Source organism: Chrysemys picta, unplaced genomic scaffold (genome assembly GCF_011386835.1).
Source record: "Chrysemys picta bellii isolate R12L10 unplaced genomic scaffold, ASM1138683v2 scaf4, whole genome shotgun sequence".
Taxonomy (NCBI): domain Eukaryota; kingdom Metazoa; phylum Chordata; order Testudines; family Emydidae; genus Chrysemys; species Chrysemys picta.
This window is the reverse complement of record NW_027052711.1, coordinates 98786-106852: the sequence shown is the minus strand read 5'-3', so window position 1 is coordinate 106852 and position 8067 is coordinate 98786. Positions and strand designations below refer to the sequence as shown.

The 8067-nt window shown below is 40.9% G+C and overlaps 1 long non-coding RNA gene across 1 annotated transcript; it reads right to left on the bottom strand.

Moving 5' to 3' along the window:
• Positions 1-3940: 3940 nt before the first annotated feature.
• On the bottom strand, positions 3941-7416 carry LOC135977565 (uncharacterized). Its single transcript, XR_010595005.1, has 2 exons — positions 7260-7416; positions 3941-6830 (listed from the first exon to the last, which is right to left on the bottom strand). It is a non-coding gene; the product is annotated as an uncharacterized LOC135977565 (long non-coding RNA).
• Positions 7417-8067: the final 651 nt, after the last annotated feature.

The following is an 8067-nucleotide window of genomic DNA, read 5'->3' as shown; positions in this document are numbered from 1 at the left end:
CTAATAGAGGAGGTATCTGAGCCTCTAGCTATTATCTTTGGAAAGTCATGGGAGACGGGAGAGATTCCAGAAGACTGGAAAAGGGCAAATATAGTGCCCATCTATAAAAAGGGAAATAAAAACAACCCAGGTAACTACAGACCAGTTAGTTTAACTTCTGTGCCAGGGAAGATAATGGAGCAAGTAATTAAGGAAATCATCTGCAAACACTTGGAAGGTGGTAAGGTGATAGGGAACAGCCAGCATGGATTTGTGAAGAACAAATCATGTCAAACCAATCTGATAGCTTTCTTTGATAGAATAACGAGCCTTGTGGATAAGTGTGAAGCGGTGGATGTGGTATACCTAGACTTTAGTAAGGCATTTGATACGGTCTCGCATGATATTCTTATCGATAAACTAGGCAAATACAAATTAGATGGGGCTATTATAAGGTGGGTGCATAACTGGCTGGATAACCGTACTCAGAGAGTTGTTATTAATGGTTCCCAATCCTGCTGGAAAGGCGTAACGAGTGGGGTACCGCAGGGGTCTGTTTTGGGTCCGGCTCTGTTCAATATCTTCATCAACGACTTAGATATTGGCATAGAAAGTACGCTTATTAAGTTTGCGGATGATACCAAACTGGGAGGGATTGCAACTACTTTGGAGGACAGGGTCATAATTCAAAATGATCTGGACAAATTGGAGAAATGGTCTGAGTTAAACAGGATGAAGTTTAACAAAGACAAATGCAAAGTGCTCCACTTAGGAAGGAAAAATCAATTTCACACATACAGAATGGGAAAAGACTGTCTAGGAAGGAGTACGGCAGAAAGGGATCTAGGGGTTATAGTGGACCACAAGCTAAATATGAGTCAACAGTGTGATGCTGTTGCAAAAAAAGCAAACATGATTCTGGGATGCATTAACAGGTGTGTTGTGAGCAAGACACGAGAAGTCATTCTTCCGCTCTACTCTGCTCTGGTTAGGCCTCAGCTGGAGTATTGTGTCCAGTTCTGGGCGCCGCATTTTAAAAAAGATGTGGAGAAATTGGAAAGGGTCCAAAGAAGAGCAACAAGAATGATTAAAGGTCTTGAGAACATGACCTATGAAGGAAGGCTGAAAGAACTGGCTTTGTTTAGTTTGGAGAAGAGAAGACTGAGAGGGGACATGATAGCAGTTTTCAGGTATCTAAAAGGGTGTCATGAGGAGGAGGGAGAGAACTTGTTCACCTTAGCCTCTAAGGATAGAACCAGAAACAATGGGTTTAAACTGCAGCAAGGGAGGTCTAGGCTGGACATTAGGAAAAAGTTCCTAACTGTCAGGGTGGTTAAACACTGGAACAAATTGCCTAGGGAGGTTGTGGAATCTCCGTCTCTGGAGATATTTAAGAGTAGGTTAGATAAATGTCTATCAGGGATGGTCTAGACAGTATTTGGTCCTGCCATGCGGGCAGGGGACTGGACTCGATGACCTCTCGAGGTCCCTTCCAGTCCTATAATCTATGATTCTATGATTCTATGATCTAAGTATTGGAATATCCACCAGCTTTTTGGGGTTTGTCTGCCCCATTCTTTGCAGTTCACCCTAATTGAGTGATCACAGCTGGCCTCTACTGGGACCCCGGTCACAGGGCCATTGAAGAAACTCATCCTGCGCAGTCCTGTGGATGCCTCAGACAGTGAGATGCCAATGGCTACCCGGTGTGATTCAGCAAAACATGGAAGGGCATGTGCTATGGACATGTGAACTCAGACTCCATCGTTATCAGTAACTTTCCATACACAGGGGCTTGGGGCTTTATTTGGGACAGTGAATTTCCACACACATAGCAGAGGATATAAAAGACACCTGAGATATCTCCATTTTGCCTCATTCCTGCTCCAGCTGGAATGCCAAGGGGGACTGTGTTTGGCTTCTTGTTAATCAGTGTGGTGCTATAGAAGCTTGTTCGGTGAATCTAATTATAGAATAAACCACCACTTTTGGGGGATTGTCTGCCCTGTTTCTTGCAGTCTGTCCTGAGTATGGCATTCTCAGTGTGGTCCGTCGCATACACCCGATCACAATCATCTACATAATAAAATCTACAAGTTTCTTGTCTGGGACCATGGAGTATAATTTTAGGACTAGTCCACTGTGCCAAACTGTCATATGCCAAAAAAAAAAAATCAACAAAAAACAATGCCTGCCTTCTGTCCTGTCTCAAACACAAGATATTAGAGAGACAAGGTGGATGAGATAATATCTTTTATTGGACCAACTTCTGTTGGTGAGAGAGAGACAAGCTTTTGAGCTTACACAGAGCTCTTCTTCAGGTCTGATCATCTGGTTTCCCAGACCTGAAGAAGAGCTCTGTGTAAGATTGAAAGCTTGTCCTTCTCACCAACAGAGGTTGGCCAAGTAAAAGATATTATCTCACCCACCTTGTCTCTCTAATATCTTGGGATTGACATGGCTACAACAACACAGCATTGTGAAATTCCCCAGGGTGCAATCTGATCTTCCGTGTCCCCTTAGATGCCTGGGATGCCTTTTACATTGCTTTGCTAATGAACAGCAAACCTCTCCAGCCTCTGATCTTTCAACCACCAGCATGCAAAGTCACTCCCAGCTGAGTACATGAATGCTATACCCAGCCAGCTATGAATAAATACAGGGTGACACCAGCATATCCCTCAGTCCCAGTCTTGGCCCCCAAAAATGTGCATCTTGTACCATTCAGTAGCCCACTGGAGCATACAAGCTCATATATTACTCCATCATTCCAACAAAGGGTAATATGCACCAGCTTTGTTGTCTCAAGTGGAGGCTTCCCAAACACTTCAATCCAAATTCACTGTTTCAGATAAAACGTAAAACAAGTTTCTTAACTTGAAAAAGATAGATTTTAAGTGATTTACAAGTGAAAAGGCATAAAAGTCAGAGTTGGTTACAAAAGAAATAAAAAAACTTGCAAACTAATTCCTAAACTTTACAAAGACTAATAAATGCAAAAGCAAAAAGGTTTCTCTCACCCAAAAGCTTTCAACAGTCTGTACTGGCTGGAAAAACCTCCAGAGGACCACTTCCCCTAGTTTAATGATGTCTTTCAAGGGATCTTGCTGTTATCCATAGGGATGGGGGAGGAGAGGTGTCTAGAGGCACCTTTGCTGGATCATGGGGTCAGGCAGTTCCATGGTGTACATGAACTGCCAACTGTCCTTCCAGTGAATTGTAAATTTCTTCTTTACAACTCCCCTGCTGGCGAATCCCTGATTAAGCACATAATGTCTATTTAGCACTTTGCTGGCATGCCAGTGTGGCTTTGTCTCTGAGGAATTGGCTTACGAGTGTTATCCAGAATTGCAACATATTTCAGTAACAATCATATAGCAAAATCTCATAATTTCACATGCAGTGTTGTTACACACATTTCAACCGGATAATAATATTCAGCAGATTATGAGTTTATAAATGAGTTTTCAAAGGTATATTTTGTACAAAATATATCATAACCATATAAAAGTGATGAACATGAAGTACAGTGTGTCACATGCATGCATCAAATAAAAGATGTCAGTCTAATCAGCTGATCCTCAGCATTATGGCCTGGTTGGAACCCTTCCTGGTAATGAGGTAACTGTGGGACAATTAAAGGCAATAGTCATTTAAGTACCAGTCTCTCAAACAGTTTAAAAGTTATGCTGATCAAAGTGTTTGGATGATAGTCCTTTGAGTCATCTGCCTTCCTTCTAGGCTTGAGAAGTACCAATACATTACCTTTGGAACTGTACAGCATTTCAAACAAGTATTATAGAGTCTTACCAGAAAATCACAACAAGATGAACTCCTCTGATGCAGGAATTCCCCATAAAGTTATGCTGCAGTGTACTGTCCATCTGATCAACTGTAATAAGTACACATAATTTGTTCATATGAATTCTTGTAATAACAGTCAGTTTTCCAACAAAATACCCAGTCAAGATACTTTATTTAGAAAGGCAAAACATTTAGAGAGGCAAAAAGTACAGTTCTTTAGTAAAAAACCATCAAATGCATGGAAGATAAACTAGTGACTTTTAAGAACTAGTTAAGGGAACTCAAAATCCCCTGTTTTGTTGTGTTCTCCAGCACACAAAGAACAAAACAGGTATTTTCAGTCCAGATTACTTCTTTCAGATTAAGGAAATACAGAGTGAGAACAAATATAAAGTTTTCATGAGAGCACAAAAAAATCACTCTCTCAGAAACACTTTGCATCAAAATTAAAACACACAATAGTAAGTGCCTCATAACCACAACTGCAGCAAGTAGAGACCTCTTATATATTTCAAGGTTAAGTATACAGCAAACAAAATGACAGCCTCTTTTTTCAGTTACATGACCACTCATACATAACTTTATATTGGATATAAATTCACCATCCCTGCTACTAGTACATATGTACCAACCGTAGAAATAAGGGCCTCGTTTTTCTTTGTGTGTTTGCTCTGAGTGTAGCTTTTAATGCTCTCATTGATGTACTTTCCTTCCTTCAGCATATGAGATATTGCCTCAAGTCTAGTGTTACATGGTCACCTCAGTGTCAATGATATTAAATTTCTGAATGAGACATTCTTCTGTGACCCTTAGCCATATTACTGTGATCATCCACGTCTTCCAGCCCATTCACAAGCAATGACTACAAGCCTTATAAGACTCTTGGAAGTAAAGTATCTGATAATCCTGCTGATTTGCTGTTTGCCTCAAAAGCTCATTTCAGTGTATTAGCAGCTACCACTATTTAACTATTAATAGGTAAGACATCTTCACTTTCTTTTCTTAATCTTTCAGTAATTATTGGGTCCCTGCCTGCAACCATCTGGACGTTGTGCAAGACGACTGCACAGTGATTGCACAGACTGACATCCTCCTTCCAAGCACAAGGGCATGGGATGGAGCACTAGTATCCATTTCAAGCAATACAGCCTCTGTGTACCACGTTAGGCCAGAAGAGTCACATAATCACTGGGTCTCTTCACTAGAGCTGTGTGAATAACTGATTGGAATGGCCAGTGAATCAAAACAAACAGCTATCTAGGCTGAAGGCCTTTCTTGTGGGTGGGCAGAATAGGGTGTGGGTGGGCTGGCAAGACCCCACTCACCCAAGAGCAGCAGGTCCCTAAGTGGCAGGTTAATGAGGCCAATCTTCCAAACAAACCCACTTGTTTAATGTCTCCTGGTCCTGTACGTAGCAGGGTTTCTTCCTACAGACTAGTCTGGAACATGGTTAAAGTACTCACACACTACTCACATACATAGTTACATGCACATACTAACTTGTCCTTAGAGGATTGGTACTTTAAATGGTAGATAGACAAAGTATAGTGAAGTCAGTGGCTGTTCCAAGTCGCCTATCTCAAGACACATTCCTCATCTAGAAGAGGAGTGACTATTGATGGAGGATCCTTTAATTAGAAAAATGTAAACACATGAACTCCAAGAGTGATCAGGTTTTGAGTAGCACTTGTAAAGAGGCCAGCTTCACAAAATCTGGGATTTGTCTGCAGATAAACCATCTGATTAATTTTTGATAAATTCAAGGTATAAGAAATAATATAATTTTTTAGGAGAAGGGTTTTCAGTATAATAAAAATCTTATGTCTAGAATTAAAATGTGTGGGTGGGGGGGTTAGGTTTAGGGTAAAAGTAGATTGGAGAAATTAACAGCTGCTGAATCAATGAGCTAAAATAATTAAAATTGACTTCTTAATCCAATTCTTAATGGAGTTAACATGCATCAAGAGCAGTAGGTTCAGTGAACATACAGGGTGTTGCTTCTTATAGGGCTGACACTATTTTTTAAACAATATTTCCATTCTGGGGAGAGCCTCCAGCAGCTGTAGGTGCTCATGCAGCTACTCTGTTGTGGGGGGGTGGGGGTGGATGTTCATTGACCACTTGGGCTATGTCTACAGTGCAGTTAGACACCTACAGCTGGCCTCTTCCAGTTGACTTGGGCTTGTGGGGCTCAGGCGAAGATGTTGTTTAATTGCGGTTTGGACATTCAGGCTTGGGCTGGCACCTGGGCTCTAGGACCCTGCAAGGTGGGAAGGTCCCAGAGCCAAACGTCTACACCGCAATTAAACAGCCCCTTAGCCTGAGTCAGCTGGCAGACTTGAGAGATGGTAGACTTGGGATTTAGGGACCTGCTTCCCTTGGATGAGGATAGACATAACCCTCAAAGGCTGGCTTACTTGAAGGATGGGCTTACAAGCTGGCTGACTACTTAAAATCTGCTGTACTGGCCTTCTGGTCCGTCAATAGTGGGATGTCATTCAGGTAAGACTGCAGTTGGCCACGGGGAAAATATTTAAAAATCAAGAGTTTAGCCCTAATGCTGAATCTTGGGTTTGAGGATTGAATTCGAGGGTGGGAGATGTTATTTCATTTACCCCTACAAAGCAACAATCATAATTAGAGTACATGACATCTTTGACTGACAACATACTTACATGATCTTCTGAGCCAGGAATAAATGTTTTGCTAGAATTTACAGTACAGAAATCCCTTTTAACATTCTATTGCTCTCAAAGGCAGCACCCTATTTGATGAGGTAGCAGCACAACAGCCTTTATTATTTTAAAACAGGGTTTTGCAAATTATTCATCACACACACAGAGAACACAAAGACATTATAGGTTACAATTATGCCACTCATTCAGCACCAGCCAGATTCTGGAAGCCTTTCTCCTTTTCGATTTTTGGGTATCATTTGCATTCAGATAGTTTGTCAGATGATAGTTTCTTTGAGGGTGAAGTCCTTCTGAATTTCTCACTCTGGCTCCCACAAACTGTGTTAAGAAAGTGCTGAAGAATTGCTCTCTCTGTCAATACAATTAAAAAACAAAAGAGTTAATTAGAATCTCAAGCTGTCAAGTGCAATAAATTCCAGGAACGATGAACATTGGGATAGTTTATTTTATATAAAAATTTCATTTACAAATTCTGAGTGAGAATACAACAACCACTGCACTTTTAAGATACTGTTTTTATAGGAGCACAGACAATTCTCTCCTACATATTTGTGTGTAGGGGAGGGAAAATTCTCTGTTTCCTAGTAATTCCTCCAGTAGGGGCAAGGGGCTCAGGGTTCACCCTCCCCTGCAGGAAAGAGAGAGATGATTTTTCTACCTTTCCAACAAGTGTGAAGAGTGCAGTATTCAGAAAGTTTCATAGCTTGTGTTTCACCAGTGACTGCGTGCATGATAATTTACACAGGATGGATTAAATTGTATCTTAGTATAGTACCCTACCTTGCTTTGGAGCTCTTTCAATGTACTTATTAACTTGTTCTGGATCCAGAGAATTTAAAATTGATATGATATTGAAATATTCTTTCCCAAAATCTCTTTGGTACGTGGTCATCTGTTTAATGTTTTCTTGGTTCTGGATGTGAGAAAATATCACGGTAGGAACTGTAAAGGTAAACCAGGTAGGAACATTTGAGTGAAACCAGGCATAACCCTATAATCCTCCCCTTCATCTTTCCCCTCTCCTTCCTTGTACTGTAGTCTCCTTCTGTTCTTCTCATTTTAATTGAGGCCCTTTTCCTTCAATAGAATCAGTCCCTTCATATCTTATTGCAGAATTAGCACCTTAAGAGTACATCTAAGTGCCTCAAGGAAAGGGAAGCCTTATCTGTATTGTAAAGCACCATTAATATCTATGATAGTATATAAATAATAATAATAATGCTCTGTGTAATTAGCTTGGGATAGTGTCTGTTTGGAATCCAGTCTATACCCAGCTTTAGCTACCAGTTGTAGGCCTGAGACCTGATCAACTCCCCTCCCCTCCCCCATGCTGAACCACCCTTGGGTGAAACTCAGGGAGTTCACCATTAACACTGAAAAAGGAATGTTCTGCTGCTGATAACCTCAGGAATGTCCCTAAGGAGAGTTATAACCACCGAGGTTGTAAAGACGCTTGGAAATTAGAAAGGATACAGAAAGAGACTCTAATGGTAAAATAAGCTCTGACCAGCATTTTATGCTGACTATCTGGACAAATAGAGAAGGTCACAACTAAGCTACAATTTGGGCATGAAAGATAAATGTAAAA